Here is a 17,265-nt window from a genome sequence, read left to right on the forward strand (position 1 = left end):
AAGCTAAAAATGTTACACAAGTAAATAGTTTATCTTTTTTTTTTTTCCTCTTTTTAACTCAGTGGCATGAATGCTCAAGACCCTTATAAATACCAAGTAAGATTTCACAAGCTGGAATGAGTGAGTTTTTAACAGAGGAACATTTTGAGGTGCAAGCCAAATACGTTGTGTTAAGGTAAAAGGAAATAAAAAAGTTGACCATAACCTGAGGCTTTGGCTCTTGCCAAGTGCCTGTTGTTATGAAAGCAAGGTGCTCCACACAATCTAATCATAGCACTAAACCTTGTTACAAGCCCTTTTACAGCTCCAATATCTGGGTTACATGGAAACACGCTGGAGAGCCTCCTTGTAGTATGAAATAAATGTCATTCTGACTGGCATCCTCTCTTCCAGCGAGTAATTTCCCTCTGCTGATAAATCGATACAGCAAAAACAAATGAGAGTGCACAATGGGCACATTGAGGATTACATTTTTATTCATTTCAGAGCCCCTGCAGCAGAGTTTTTTTAAACACAATAGCAGAAAATGATGCACTTGAGCTGGGGGCAAGGGAGAAGGAAAGCATACCTTAGAGAGGAAGAGAGAAGGAAAAGAGCAAGAAAGGAAGAGAGAGTAAAAAAGGGAGGAAGAAAAATAACCTCAGAATTTAGAATACAAGTCTACATTTGCAAGCCTCAAGTTCAGGGTGCATGTGTATTCAAGGAGCATTTAGTTTGGCTTATTTCGAAGTTCTTGTTCTCTGTTAAAGCAACATTTTGTCTTTTCCCCCCTTTTCTGCCTTTTTAAATTGTAATTTTAACTCTTCCATGCTTTGTTCCAAGGAACTCTTCTTAACCCTTCCATCTCAACTGCTTTTCTAATACATACAGGACAGCCACACACTGCCCACATCTACAGTAACTCATACCAAAATGGTTATGTCAGAAGGCATACATTTGGTATAGTGGAGATGGAACTGTAGGAAAATGGACCAAACCAGAGACACTTCAGAATTTCAGTCCAAGGAATGATCCACCATCTAGTGAGAGATATTTTCAGTGACTTGTAGCAAGCTCTGACCCAGCCTGGTCACCTTCAATTATACACATTTTGGCCCCAAGACTTGAAATTTCAGTCTTTTGTAGTTATGAAGCAGAACTGAAAAGAGCTAGACTTCTTTTCTCCTTAGGACATTCAGCTAAAGAGGGTGCAGCCATGGATTTACTGAGTTGCAAACCCAAAGGCAGGAGCCCAAGGTGTTGAGTAACTGGTTGGCCAGCACAGACATAAAGAGAAACTCAAGGCACAACAGGACACCAGCAGTACTGGTCAAACTCCCAGGTTTTTGGCATTCACCCACTGCTATTGAGAGGCCAGACCCCAATAGCTCCAAAGACTGGAGCCCACTGCATGTCTACAGAAGACCTGGAATGAAGGGGAAGCTCAGGGAAAGACATCACACATTTTTACAGCACAACCCTGACCTGAAGATGCCATGGGCAGGAAATCCAGGGAGGACGTGGTCCTACAGTCCTTGTCCCTAAGAGGGACTCCAGCAAATGCAAGCAGGGCTTCCATTTCATCACTGTATGTCCACTAGGAACTGGACCAAAGTGACAAAACATCGTACATTTACTGCCACATGACTGCTGGTTTGTAGCCACTTTCAGCAGTGTCACAGCCCTAGTTTGAACCAACAACCTCAAGGTGAGAGGCTGTTGAATCTCATTACTAGTTCCCCATGCCTCATTAAATTTGCATTTATTTGGTTCTCCACATTAGTGGTTCCTACAATGACCAACTAGAAATTACACAGAAATGGGCTTTTTTTTCCTCCTTTCCTTTTCTTCCCCCACCTTTTTTTTTTTTTTTAAGCCGAAAGGCCGTAACACAACAGCAACATAATGAAAAGTGAAATCCTTTTACAACCCTGGGAAGGCCAAGATGTGTGCCCAATAAATGTAAGCAGACATGATATTCTTTATAATCACAGCAAGATGAAGATGTGAACTGAATAAATGCTTTAAAAACATCATAGATTTTATTAGATGCAAAAGATTGAAGCGTTAGGCACCTTTTAGCTCAACTTTCATTTAATTTACTGCTTGCTGTACTGTAGTCTAAAGGGAGTGAAAAAATCCTCTCTCTATTTTTTTTTCCTTTTCATGAGCTGACCAAGGAGATGAAATCTGGGTACTTTAATTACCATTCAGAGCCAAAGGCCTGGCCTTTGATATGGAAATCCCACTTCAACTCCAGCTTGCTGCTGCCTTTCCCTGTCCCCTTCTCCTTCCAATCTCACAACATGAATTTTAAGTAGTCTTGTCAACACCTGACCGTGAAAGCTAAGAGAAGCCTGTGCTGCTAAGTTGGTGCTGTTGATAATTTTTGTAATTTTTTTTTTTTTTAGATTTTACTTTTCCTTAGGAGGGAGAGAGAGGGGTGGGGAAAGTCAGGTTAGGTAAATTGGACAAATCTGTGGAACTGGATCTTCTCCTTCCTTGTCCACACGTGGCCTGGCCCGTCTCATGCAGCAGCTCACATGAAAGGGTAAAAGAAAGGAGAAGCAGGCGGGGCAGGGGGGGAACGGATGAAAGCTGTCATGTACAGTTACCCTGTTATTGTCATCTGCCTGCTGCATGACTCCCAGCTTTGCTATAATTATTAATTGCACTTGTCAACTGTCATTAATTCCTCTTTAGCATCCCTGTCTTGGAGTAATTAGACAGAACAGCCTCACTGCACTCATTGTTTTGAGAGGCCCCTGAAAGAGCCCAACGGGCCTGCGGAGACATAACCATCATTAATACAATAGAGCACCTCGGCATTAACCCTTTCCAAGGTATAGAAATCAGAAGCTGATGGCTCTCCTATCTCATGAGATCCAGCTGCTGAATGCCCCCTTTCCCTTTTCCTAATGAGGGTTCCCATCCAACAGCTCAGGAGCAGCTGGAGGCTTCAGGTGCTTCAGCCTGGGGTACCCCACTTGAGGGGCTGCGAGGAGCCCTAATTTTCTGGGGGCTTAGCACTCCTCAGCTGTACCAAACATAATCCTCTGCCCGACTCTTAGAGGAAGGCACAAAACACCAGACTTTATAAAATTACCATCATCACTTTTCCCTCTTTCACCAGAATTTAGGGAGGTTGACCAAAAAGCAGCTGTGGGATGTCAGTGTCCTTTGATGCTCGCTTCCCCCCCACCTGAGGATAGGGACCCAGAGATTTGTTCTGGCTTCCACTGCTAAGATCTCAAAGCCCAGCTTCGCTGTCTCTGTCCCCACAAGTGAGACCCCCCCCACATAAATCTTCCATGCCCACATATGCACTCCCAAAATTCTGAATTCCCCAACCAACCCAGTCTTCTCTATGCTGTTACATAGATGTAAATTATGTCCACAGTCTTCCTTACACTTGCCATTTATTTGGTGGCCACAGATACACGGCAGGGAGTGGACTCTACTCTCTCCCAGGGATACAAGGATACAAGGATACATAGGATAAAAACTCAGGGATGTGGGAAAGGTACAGTAGGAAGGCCCAATTAGGAATGAACAAAGGACAAAGCAAACAAACGGATTGATACTGTATTTGTATTGCCAGTCCTGGGAACAAAGCTGCACTTCCCATTGCTAATATCAAGCTGTTTCTGGGCAGGAAATAAAAGGGAGGGGAGGAAAAAAAGTGTTCCCTCATTTAACTTGAATTTACTCTAATGCCTGACTATATAAATGGTCATTTAAAAACCCCAAACAAACAAGGAGGAACTAGCCCAACCTGTTGCTGCAATAGCAAAATATCTCTGTAGTTCAACTCGAGTTTTCTGCTTAGGTTTACCAAACTCCTTCTCTGCAGCTAATCCACTCTCCTCATCTTTTGAATTGTAATGCTGGAATTCAAGTTTTAATATAAAAAAGAGAAGGCAGCAAGGCAGTAGCCAGACTTAATTTTACTGTCACTTGGGAACACTCCTATGAGATCCTGGGCCACTGGACAGACCTGTCTGGGGCTAGGGATGACCATACTACACAACTAGTCCTTCAGTCCCATGGCTGGCAGAAGAGAGAGCACAGATTTTTTTTTTCCCCCAGGATAGACTCGTATTCATCCTAGGCAAGTAGTTTTGCCAAACCTGGTCACACCAAAGATCTTCAGTGACAGTGTCCTTGAGTGATATATTTTAAGTAAGACTACATATTCCTGATTCAAAATCAGAACCTAGACTACTGAAAATGCAAAGGAACTTTCTTCAGTCTGTTAACTTAAGGGCAACAAGAGACCTTTGTGAAAAGGGGCTTTTTTCCCCATTAAATTTTGCCTATCTTTTCAATGCTTACCCAACTGAGATCAAAGGCACAAATTAATGAAGCAAATATACTCTAAACCAGCATTTCAAAGTCATAAAATGTTAAAGAACCTTATTCAGAGCTTCAGCTTCTTTGGATCTGGCTTAGTAGCTTGTGACTTACTGAAATAACAGAGAGCTTTGTATAAAGCCATGTGGAATGTATTTATAGTACATATAGAACAAGAAAAATATTTCATAAGCATATGCATCAGATTTTTGGCAGTGTACACCCTGCATCAGAAATAAGAATTTGGCCACAGATCTAATCAGAAAACACTTATTCACTTTTCTCTATTGTGGCTGCAGTCAACCACTGTAAAAATTAGAGCGATTTTTTCAAAATAGGGCTCAGTTCAGCTGCATGCTAAGTACCATCACTGATTATATTCCTGCTGCATTTTTTAAAGATGGATTTCAGTGTCCCACAAAACTGGTTCTGTCTTGTATAACAACAAGATTACACAGCCAAATCTTATTGTTATCTTATTAGTGAGAAACTCTGCTAAATCACCTTTAAATTGCACACAAGGCCAAATTTCTCTAAAGGTCAAAATGAATACAGCACACGCATATTATTACAGATTTCTGAATGGCCAGTGATACTAATTCCTCAAGTAAATACAACAGTTCTATTTTCCTTTGCTAATACCAGATGCTTATTTCACCTTCTTACATGAGTTTGCTCTTGGGACAGATGTAAACCAATCCCGATTGCTGGCAAGGAAAGCACCCTAGGATAAAGCTGGCTGAACTCACTGATGATTTCAGGTTTTCAGTGTGATCTGCTGAGACATTTCTGTGATTCAGCCAGAAGCTCTGGCATTAGCTCTGGTCAATTCAAGAAAGTGAGAAACAATAGGTGGTTAACAGCCATTTCAGTGTGAATTCACGTGCTTTCTGTAGTGAACTTCTGTCACCAGTGCATTTTGATGAATGGTTGGGAAGTTTTGCCAATTAAAAAGTACAACTCAGCAAGCAGCTCTTTATCAAATGGATTCAGCTGTAAATCCTTATGCATTCCTCTAATGCATAATGCCTGACCTCTGTACATTGGATATTCCCAAATCATCCCGAGCCCATGTTTTCTCCTCCCTCCCCTTTACAGGCCACACTAGCTGAAAAAGCAATTAACAAGAGCACAGAACATCCAACATGCACACAACCCTAAAAACACACCAATATCATTACAGATAATAAATTCTGTTCCACAGTCTCTCCAATGAAGAGTCTTCAAGTGATGATTAACCAACAAGCCAAGTGTTCAGCTGCAATCTCAGCCCATTTTGAACAGCTTTTGCTCAGAGCACACTAAAGCAGAAGATTAAAAAGCCAAATAGATTAAAAACCCTTTTAAATGACCATCTTCCAGGTCATTATGGCAGTAAGTCATAACTATATATACACATATATATTACATATATAAAAAAAAAAGAAGAAAAAACCCTCAGACAATCCTTCTCTGGAGGATTACTTCAACACTTTTGACTTCAGAGAGATTGAAACTGATTCTCCTAAGCAAGCAGCTTTAACCTAAATCAGAACTCACCTCTTCACCAATCAGAAAGAAGCTTTTTCAGAAACTTATACTTCCTAATAGTTATATGGGCCTTAATCCTCTTGGAAACAGTTTTAGGTCATTATTCCAGGAGTTATTAGGTTGGAAAACAGCTTCTAGGCAAATGATGCTATTCACAAACCTTTTACACCAGAAATAATGGTTGGATTATTTCTGCCTCAAAAATAGTCTTGAGGTCTGATTTCTGATTTTCTTTATATCTGATGCTCCTGAGGACAAAAGACAACAACAACAACAAAACCAACAAACTAACAAAAAAACCAAAAAACCAAGGAAATACTGCTACTTGCACATTCCAATAATAATGGAAATTTTTAATATCTAGAAGCAATTTTATAAGGATTATAATGGCAGCAATGAGAGTAAGTTTTAATTTTAAGCAAAAGTAAAAAATAAAGGTTCATCTTCTGGCTTCCAGTGCTCTTGCAATGTTTCCAAGGGCTTGCTCAAAAATATGGTGTTTCCTCAAAATGCCAGTGTCAAAGGGCTTTCACAGATCTTTTTTTTTCCTCATGTCTTCTAAAGTATTATTCTTTTTTATTATTATCCTTTAGTGTCTCCCAGCATGATAGATAGATAGATAGATAGATAGATAGATAGATAGATAGATAGATAAATAATAAAGTACATTGAATCCTGCTCCTTGCACAGCACTTGAGGGAAGGGTGAGCAGACAGACATCTGTTGGTCTGGGAGCATCACTGTTCCCAGGACTTTAGAGAGCACTTGCCATTTCCACCCAAACTTATGCTGTGCTTTCAGCTGCCAGTGCTCTGCAGAGCAGACTGACCAGACTCACCAGGCAGCTGAGCTCACAGAACTCACAGCAGTACCCAAAATACTCCCGTATTTGAAAACACAGAATTATCAATTCCATTTCATATTTTTTCTACCCTTGAGCACAGTAAGCAGATGGGAAATGAGGAGTTTAGTACCTCTCACCCCAGATAGTTTCCTTCAAGTCTTTAAAAAAAATAAATTACCATTATGTATCATATGAATTTTCAGTAAGAAGAACATTCAGCCTCAAAGCTGTTTTATTTTCAAAAGGCTCTCCTGTGCAGTTGTCTACTTCTCCATTTTATAATGAAAGTCAAATGTACCAAAACACACCAAAAAAACAGCACCCCCCAAACACACAATGACAAGTCCAAACCATACCAATTCATCTGTGCTATACTGCAAACTTGACTCTTTTTTCAGCAATTTTTGCCTGAATAAGAACTTCAGGATTTACCACATCACTTCTACAAATAGCTGTATATGCATGTGAAGTACCCATAATCTTCCTTTTCTCAAAGAAAATAATTGAATTATTAACTTAAACCCCTACCTGTTTTAAGCTAATTATTAGTAAATTTCCACCCATTAGTTTTACCCCAAAAATTAATTTCTGTTCTTCGCCGATAAAGGGGGTCATAGTGGAAAATAAAACTTCAACAGTACTAAAAGAGCAGCAGCATTTCTGACTAAATTACTGACTGAAGAAGTGACATCACTTGGCCAAAGGATTCTGTGGCATCACTTTCTGAAGTGTATTAAAAATGTAGTAATTTGCCTATATAACAACTTCATCATCATTGCTCAGGAAAAATCTCTAAACCTACAGGAAAGGCCTTCTGAGATAAACAAAAGCTAGAGAGACATAAGATAATTTTTAAAAAAAGAAAATAAAAAGAATTGTTGCATTTGTTCTCCTTGGTTATATTAAGAATAAAAAGCCAAAACTAATGTAATAATGTATCCCAGCAGTTCAAATCTTCTAATTTATGTAGAATGGATTATTACTTAGACAATCTGACCCTGGGCAAAACTTCCTCAGTTGAGAAGATTTACAATCTAATTATGCAGGAAGTTCTGCTGAGACAGTTTGGGTGCAATGGTCTTCTATTACATTAGCTCAGCTAAAATTGCTGCTTCTCCACTTGCTTGGTCTTCCAAGTACTCACATGAAAACAGAAAATCCTTCCTTCGTGTCCTTTATTTCCCTTTAGTCTTTCTCAGCATTACTGTGTGCACAGGCACTTGTTCTCAACTGCAAATAGCAGCGAGGGGCTGAGGTTGATAAAAGCCAACTACAAGTTGTCTTTCAGACTTTTGCTTTGGCCCCTGTTTAGTGAAGTGGCTTTAAAAAGGTCCATCAAAGTGCTTTTCATAATTTTTACAATGATAGTTGCTGGGTTGTTTCTCCCCTCCCCTATTGCAAATGCTCCTGAAAAAAAAGCCTGGAGCTGAAGCCTGTTCCTGTATACTTGCTGCTTCATCCTGCATGCACAAAACTGGTTTATTTTTGTAGGGTGGCTCAGAGATGTTTTGCTGCTGTCTCAGACACCTGAATATTTTTAGCAAACTATATCATTACATTAAAAAAAAAAAAAGTTCCTCAACACATACAAAAATAGCAAGAGCTTTGTAAGTCTGCAGAGGAAATGATAGGAAATTTGGGTCTAACATAATTCAAAGTATCTTTTCTCCTGTAGCTATAGTACAGTGTATTGATACACTGTAACACAGCTACAGGAGAAAAGATACTTTGAATTATGTTATATACAGCTGAATATATGGACATGTCCTATATTAACATAGATGGAGAAATCAGTGCCTTTTTTTCTTTATAGTAAGTGTTTTGATTTCAAAAGGTCTATGGATCATATCATAGCCTTTGATCTTGGTAATTACCATGTGTAGTAATGCACATTTTATCTACAGGTGGCAGACCTTTTAAAATCAGCTTCAAATTCATTAGACATTTTTGTTGATACCAGCGCCCACATTAAAAAAGTAAGAATATGCAGCATAAAGTTCTAATTAATGCTGTACAATTTAGAGGACAGATTTGTCAACAAAGTGGCTCAATTCTCAAAGGCTAGTGACCCTTCTCAGAATTAAGGCCTTAAAATTTTTTTTTAAAAAATTAGTTACTCAGTACATAGCCAGCTTTTGTTATTCAAAAATAATTCAGCAACTCAGCAAAAGATTTCTTTTTTTTCTCCTATAAAATAGAAGTTTCACTTCCTTGATTATTAAGCACTGCCTGGCAAATTAGTGATTTCTTCTTTGATATGCTTATTTAGAAGAGGAAAAGATGAGAATGTCACAACTGACTTCTGGCATTTAGAAAGATATAAGTGAATTGTACAACTTCTCCATATCTGAATCAATCATGTTAAAATACCATGACTTAGACTGTCATCTCAGATGCGTGTCTAAGGCCTCACCACGAAGCAGAAAAGCATCGATTTACACCATAATATTATCAATCATTCACATAATCCTGCATTCAAATTTAATTAGATTTTTTTTTCTGAAAAATAGCAGTAGAATAGCCTCTGTGTGTGGACAAAAGCATACAGAAATCAACAAGGCTGTCTCTGGGTTTTATCTTAGTCAGTCTTTATCTTATCTCAGCCTAAAATCTCAGTTGCACAGCTCTGGCTCTTGACAGCCTTCCATACCTTCTCAATTCCAGCCAGGAAAACTGGATGTGTTACCTGTCCCCCTGGCTGCATTTCTACCCCTGATGTTTTAGCTATTGCCACTCATGATACAAGACACACGAGAGCAACCTGGTCAAAGACTGGTGACACCCAACCCATGACAAACTCGTCACATTCAAGAATGTCAACCTCAACTCCAGTTCCTGAAGACCACAATAACAAGGATAAAAACAAGGCTACTAAAAGGGAGTGCTTGTCTTTGAAACCTTAATTCTGCAAACATTTACTCTTCATGGAAATCAGATTAAGCACAAAAACTACTACAGGATTGTTGCCTCTTCAGCCCCTAAAATCAAGAGCCACACAGGGTGAGGTAATAAAATGCAGTCACCATTTTTAATGAAGGGTCCCTCCAGGTGCACAACACACCAAAATACATGCTGAAAATATGTCAAAAATGCACTTGTGACATAGGGCAAGTACACTTGCAAGTTTAGCAAATAAGCATAATTGACAAGAATCTTCAGTTAGAAAGAGAGGTAATGAAGTAATTCCCCCTCTTGGTACAGAACCCTTCTGAAGCCCCCCTCTCTGCTAGTTGTGTCTTGGCAAGGTGTCTTGTCCTTGACTCCAATAAGAAGCAAGATTAGAACTGGCCATCATGAATTTGTTTGTCTAATAGGAAAAGTACTGAAGTTAGGAAACTATATAACAGTCAACAAAGCTACAAATATATATGAATAATATATAGAAGCAAAAAAAAAAATCATTTTGGCATCAGGATAAAAAGACAAAATAACTGGTGGGATTATCTGCCCCTGAATCTCCTGCTGGGCCAAGAGCATTTAACCAGATTCTTCCCCATCCAGTCTCCCAAATGACAAGAAACATCAAATTTGTAAAAATTTAGTACTTGGGATACAGATATTCACACAAAAAACACTATTAAAATATTGCACATATATGCACAAAAGCAAAAAAAAAGCACCCCAAAACGTAAACAAAACCCAGACCAAACAAAACAGCAATCCAAACCCAAAAATCTTCCATGGTTATCTTATTGAATGTTTTGAATAGATTGAAATATAACTGCAGAGCAATTTGAATGAGTAACAGAAAGTACAGACAAACTTAAAATATTACACTGAGAATACACACACTGGATAATGCTTATTTACTTGCTGACATGCCCACTCTTCCCCCTCCTCTCCAGTCCAAGAGTGGGTGAGAAAAACTGAGTACACTAATGTCTTTTGTGGTAACCTAGTAACCTTCTCCTTTTTCTCCACAAGCTCTTCCTTCATACCACACTCTTCCTTATTGCCAGCCCTCCAGAGTAATTGCAGTATGTCTTTATATGGCTTTGTTTTCCTACCCAATGCAGAGGAGTTGGGGCTATTTTCAATCTTCGAAAGCTTGTAAACAGGATCAAACAGGAACCCGGTCATCAGCAAGAGGAAGGCTAGAAAAATAAAAGCAAATGCATATCAACAATTTTATTTTAAAAAGAAAATACATCCAAAACATGAAACAAAAGCCTGGGCTCTGCTAGACATCCCCCTCCCCATTCCCTTTCATTTAGTTCACGAACTCCTTTTTGCAGAACAGAGGCTGGTGTAAATTAATGTGTGACCCAACATATATCACGTGGAAAAGCTGCCATAGAAATATGCAATAGCAAAAAAAAAAAAAAAGTAGACATTAGAACTAAAGAAGCACCTCTTATCATGATAAATCAATACAAAGATTGAACTAGGAGAAAGATATGACTACATATTTCTGTTTCTCTAGAGTGTTTAAACAGCTCAGCTACTCAGTGTTTTTGTATCCCCAGCCTAACGTGCTTGCACAGTTAGCAGTGCAAGCACAGTGCTGGGAGCAAGAAGTCCTCTGCATTTGCTTCTGCTTTCAGCTGTCACTCTGTGAGTAGGTGGGTTACTCACACATTTACTCCAGGACTTAGACACTGTCCTGAGGTTCTTGAGTAGCACCTGATCTGCCTGCACGGGTGACAGAGTGGCATCTCCCGCAGGAAAAACACAGCTCAGAGCTTCAGGGATTCGTCAGTGACATCATTGTGACTTCCCAAACCCCACCTGGACCTGCACAGTTCAGGAGCACGAGGCAACTCAGATCTCTCTGGGCACCTACTGCAGTTGTGGTTGCTGCTGTGTTACCCCAAGCCTTTAGCAGAGAGGGGAGAAATGCATCTTGGCAAGTATAACAGGAATAAGCATAAGCCAATCTGGGCCCATACTTGTGGCATGATTGATGGCATGTGGTGTTCACACAGGCCAAAGTCCATCTCAGATGTGGAGTGCATGACCTTCTAGTCAGGTCTGGAATCCCTACGCTTTATTACAGTGTATTATTATCAATCTAGTCTAACCAAAACAAATAATTTGTAGTATGAAATATATGTATAAATATGAATAGGAATTTCTTTTATTTTTCAACTACAAAACACACACACACAACCAAATTCTGAAATCAACATCCTTAATATATAAAGCCAGAAGCTTTTTCCTACTGGTTTAACTTGACAGAATTACTTTCCCAGCCCTACAGCTCAGAGATCTCCAGGAAAAGCAGCAGCATATAAGATACCACCAAGAGCAGGCTGGTGCATGAACATTCAAAAGACAACCATCCCTGGTTCCCTATTGAGCTCTGCATGCAGGCAAACTTTGTGAAGACAAACCTCAATTTCCTGTATTAATTTTAAGCAATCAGATGAACAAACAGAAATGTGTTCTCTATATATTTTGCATAGAAATTTCCTCAGTCATGAATTTCTGCTTTTAGAAAGATAACTATGTCTATGGGCTTTTCAAATCTGTGCTGAAGAAAGAGAGGGAAAAGGCATTCTTCAATGAAGATAAGTTGTCAAAATTTTCTTGTACAAAGATAGGTCAAGTTTTGTGAGACCTATTAGACTACCCATTTACCAGCACCACAAAGAATATACCAATTCCTTAGCTCTTATTACTTGGCAATCAAAGTAATTCATTAACTAAATAACATTATATGAAACTAGTCCTTTATCTTCCTTCCCTAACCCACACAGAGCAGACATGGACCATGAGCTGAGAAAAGACAAGCTCCACTCAACTCACTCCTAATTAGGATGAAATACCAGGACAAAAAAGGCAGGTCACAGGACAATCAGAACTAGTAACATTTGTTTACAGAATATTCCCCATCATGGTTTTGCTTTCCCAGCAACGTGAAACCGAATGCTATCCTTGACCTCTTCATATCAGCAGAATATGAGGAAAAAGTAATACTCATGTTATTCATTCTCTTGTTTGCAGCTACCACCTTTGACCAGTGATACTTGCACATCCTTGTCCTGTCTCTGACCTATCTCCTCCCTTAACAAACTCTTTACAAAACTTATGATTTTCCACGACCACAGATATTTCTAGGTTTTTGAAGATGCTTTTCTTTCTAATTTTTGTACTTAGCAGTTATCTTCCACAACCTTGGCAGGCACAGGTGCAAAAAAACAAAAAGCCAGCAACATTAACAACCACCAATACCACACCACCACCACCACCACCTGAATTTGAATCTCAGTTTTATTAGGGTTAGTTTACAGCACTGTGATCCCCAGCTTATTCCCATACAGACTTCAGCATTTTCTTCTTGGTAATTTTATCTACATACAAGTTTCTAGCTGGTGTCAAGCAGCTTCAAAAGGGTTGTTTTATGACTGTTAGAAAAGACAAAGCAAAACTCAGGCTAACAACTGCCTACAAGCTTTGATGGGAGTAAGATTTTTTTTCCAGGAGCAGAGCTGGAAATATCTGTATGGAAAACGACCCTTTGAAAAAAATCAGATTTACTTGGACTAAGCAAACTTTAGTTAATTAGTTGAATTTAAAATAAAAATGTGTTTTTAAAGATAAAAAACCACCTAATTCAACTGTTTATCAACAATGCAATGAAGCAACCATCAAAAAATAACAGAGACTTCTGAAATTCTGGTTCTTGGCTACAGTGTTGAGTGGAGAGACAGAACCTGTATAAAAAAGGCCTGATTCCATGTGAAGTAACCTAGATCCTACTCTGCAATTAAATTCACTTTCATATTTACTGCAGTTTCCATAGGATGGACCTAAGAAAAATTCTGCTTTTAAACTATTCCTTTGACTTTCTCTCTACTTCTATAACTAGTCCTACAATACTTTTGTTTCTACAGCAATGGTTGGGAATCATTATTTGGGAGGACTGCGAGTGCACCATTCCAGAAGCAGGCAACAGTTCTATATAAAGGAATTAAACTAACCCTTTCTAAAAAATCCTAATAAGAGAAAATTTTAGAATTTAGAATACACCCTTACACCCTTTTACAGCATTAGAGAAAGTAATACACAGTATATAATATCTCCTAGAGTAAGTTTTATGTATTGTATTATATTTGACTAAAGCATTTTTATTTAAATGTTGTCCAAATTTTAATAGTGGTGAAATCACAGCAACAGCCTTGAGAAGACCAAAGTCCTGCCTCTGACCACAACCTCCCCACCTCATCTCCACATAGCCCTACCTCAAAAAGCTTCCACTATCTCCAAGTTCCATTTTCCTGTTCAAGCTCTGCCTCTTTACTGAGGCCACCAGGAAGATGACACATAGTGACAAACATTGTGGTGACTTTTCCGTGATGATGACATTAGCTTGGGACATATTTTTAGGAAGCAAAGTGAGCAAAGCCCCAACATTACTCTAGCAATTATCTGATGGATATTTCTCAGGGATAAAAAAAAAATTCAAATCAAACCCCTAGCCCATCACACATTTTGCACAGAAAATGCAACTTTTTACAGCAATTGTGACTCACATTTCACCTGGTGGTTAAAAATCCATTCAGTTATGCATCACAGAGAATGAGAGGAACAGAGAAACATGAGGTTTTCTGCATACACTTCCATTTTCACAAGAACTCCTTGAGGCTTACAGCTGTTAGTTTTTAACTCTTCAAGTCTTAAATCTGTCTACTGAAGGTTGAGCTACATCAGTCAAGTGTTATAAAGAAAACTGTGTTGATGCATCTTCTAAAGGTGAGATCTTCAGTACCTAGCAAATTCTTCTTCACTCTTAAAAAATGGAATGCATAAAAGAAATAAGCATAAACGTTTTTGAAAACCTGTTGTCTTCAGAAAAGACCTCACCTCCTAATTTCAAACTCAGAGTTCTCATTTCACAAGCCAAAAATCCACTTTACATTATGGTCCTTCAGAAGACTGGTTTTGACACGACTAGGAAGAATCACAGGCTCTCTCTGGATATTTTTCCTACTCCAAAACAGTCAAAACTAAACAGATTGGGCTTGGGGATTGTTTTAGGGTTGGGTATTTTGTTTCTGTTTTGTTGTTTTTCAAATAATTTTTCTGCTAGAAAAATACCAGGTGGTTTGTTCAAGACTACCTCTTCAGTATCTACCTGTTCATATGGCTGGATTGTAAGAGAAAAGTTGGGGGGGATAGTAGGTTTTATTGCTTTTTTTGCTTTTTGTGAGTTTTTGGGGTGTTTTTTTATTATTATTTTTTCTTTTTTTCCCTCTAGGTTTTTTTTTGTGTTTGTTTGGGGGTTTTTTTGGTTGTTTTTTTTTAATCTATTTGCCAACCAGAGTCATTTATCCTCTATTAGATAACGTATAATAGACTATACCGAAAGGGTCACTGGCCTTCCATTTAATGATATTGCCGGCACCAATCTACATTTTCCCGACAGTGTCCCTCAACACAGAATAAATGGCTGATCTCTTCACAATAACAGCTGATTTCTCTTTATTAAGCTAAAAAGGTCACCATTTTCTACGGCTGGGCCGCCCTGCACTATTGATAATTTTATGCATAAACAAATGGCAAATTTGTGCCACATAAATATGCATTAGCAATTACTTTTTCCTCGGGCAACGCTCGCCGCATGCAAATGTGTCCCTCACAGGGCCTGGTGCCTTTTGTTTTAGCTCTTGAACAGCTAAACAAAAGAGCACAATAAACAGTTTAAAAATTGCCAATCAATAGGAAATGCAAATGCAAAGGTAAATGGCAGGAAACTTTTGCCCAAACAAATAAAACTAAATTTTAAAAAAGCCAAAGAAAAATCATGCAAAGAAATACATAAATAAATGGAAAAGACTCTCTCTTTTCTCTCTACTTACTATTTACAACTCTGGCTTATTTCTTTTTGATAGAGACATGGCTAAGGTACTCTTTGCACTGCAACAGTGGAACCCAAATGAAAGCACCTAAAATGTACACATTTGGTTGGGTATGTTTTAAGCTGGACCCACACCGACAGGCAAAGGAGGCAAAAGAAAGATGTCTGTGAAAATTCATAGTGGATCCATGGTTTAGCTTTTTCTGGCTGAAAATTTCCATTAAAGATTTTTAAAGAAATCCAACATTTGAAGGAACCCCTGAAAAAAGCTTCAACATCTTCTGTAAATAGTGATTGGGGATTTTATTACTAGGGAAGTGCCCAGAAAATACCAAGCTATCTGTAACTACATACAGACATCTGTAGTAACTGCCTAATAAATGTTGTCACTTGAGAAAGTTGAACTACATATAATTTCCTTTACCCCAGGGACAGAAAGCTTGATTTTTCCCTTGTCTTATCCTTGGACTACTCAATTCCGACAGCAAGTCAAAGTTGTATATAAGACACAGGATAAGAGGAAAATATCAGACCCAGACACTAAATTGGTATGACCATAGAAAACCAAAAGTGACAATTTTGGGAGAACTGATGATTCATTTGAATTTCCCCCTTCAACAGAGGAGCTTTAGTGCTGCAGAGGACAGAGTCTGACATACAGTGATTATTATTGTTTGTAGGCAGGCTACTACACATGGGCAGGAACAACACATTGTGCACAAACATATGCCAAGGCCACCTAGATTACCCAGCAGGAAACCTGCTTTCTTTCCACACAACTTCTGAGGCAGAAACTTTCTTTTCATGACTCAGATTGGGAAATGGAAAGGCATGAGGGACAGTCAGCAGCGCAAGCTTCACCTTAAACTACAAATATTTATGAAGAAGCCAAACTTAAAACATGTAGGCTTACCTTCTGGTCTTAAAGAGACCCGAAAACCAACCAACCAACAACAAAAAAAACCCAAAAACCAAACCAAACCAACCAAAAAAAACCCAACCAACCAAACAAAAAAAACCCCAAAAACAAATACCTCGACAAATCAAACCTACAATATAATTTAGTTCAACAGAAATTGAAGAGACTAATCATGTGCTTCAAGTGTTTCCCATATAGGGGACATCATACAGGAGGTAACCTACGTACACAAATTTGTATGATGGTACTGTCCAAGGGTTTTATTTTTAGCAAATGAGAATGTTCCTGTCAATGTAAACATTCAGCAGCAATCCTACGTTTTTCCCACCCAATCAGCTGTCATGGAATGACAATTTCACAGAATTCATTTCCATGAATTATACTAAAAATCAACAAGCTGATAAATATAATTTTTTTGCCAGTTAATTCAGTTCATTTCTTGCCTTTCACTTTCCCTGATTTTGGCTTGGGTGATTTTGTAACACTACTTTACAGTAGGACTTTTGATCCTGATAGAACCTGATAGAAGTGTTAAATGGTGGCAGTGGTAATTTTTTTTAACTCTTCTCTTTCTAAGAGCACTCTTACACATGGTCCAGGGTAGGAGAAGCTGCATCAAGCACAGGACAAAATATGCCCTCACAAAGAGAAAGTCCTCATTTTAGGCTTTTAGCCAAGAGCACTCCCACACCAGTAACACATTTCAGCCACAAATCCACAACTTGCAATTTCTCTAAACGGTGATAAGATGATCAATTCAACATAGTACGTATGTGAGATATATAGAAATGCCCTCTTTCCCCCTTGCCATCAACCTTCCTTGGCTCTGCCTTTTCCCTT

General features: G+C 38.7%; 1 protein-coding gene across 10 annotated transcripts in view; it reads right to left on the minus strand.

Moving 5' to 3' along the window:
• SOX5 (SRY-box transcription factor 5) overlaps positions 1-17,265 on the minus strand; it is a 614,147-nt gene that overhangs the window by 456,946 nt on the left and 139,936 nt on the right. For all 10 annotated transcript variants that reach the window (XM_088164910.1, XM_088164917.1, XM_088164914.1 and 7 more), the window contains one exon: positions 10,714-10,800. The gene's annotated coding sequence lies outside the window, so the exon portion shown is untranslated. The remainder of the gene's footprint in view (positions 1-10,713; positions 10,801-17,265) is intronic.

This window comes from Sturnus vulgaris, chromosome 5, assembly GCF_052056855.1.
Source record: "Sturnus vulgaris isolate bStuVul1 chromosome 5, bStuVul1.hap1, whole genome shotgun sequence".
Taxonomy (NCBI): Eukaryota; Metazoa; Chordata; class Aves; order Passeriformes; family Sturnidae; genus Sturnus; species Sturnus vulgaris.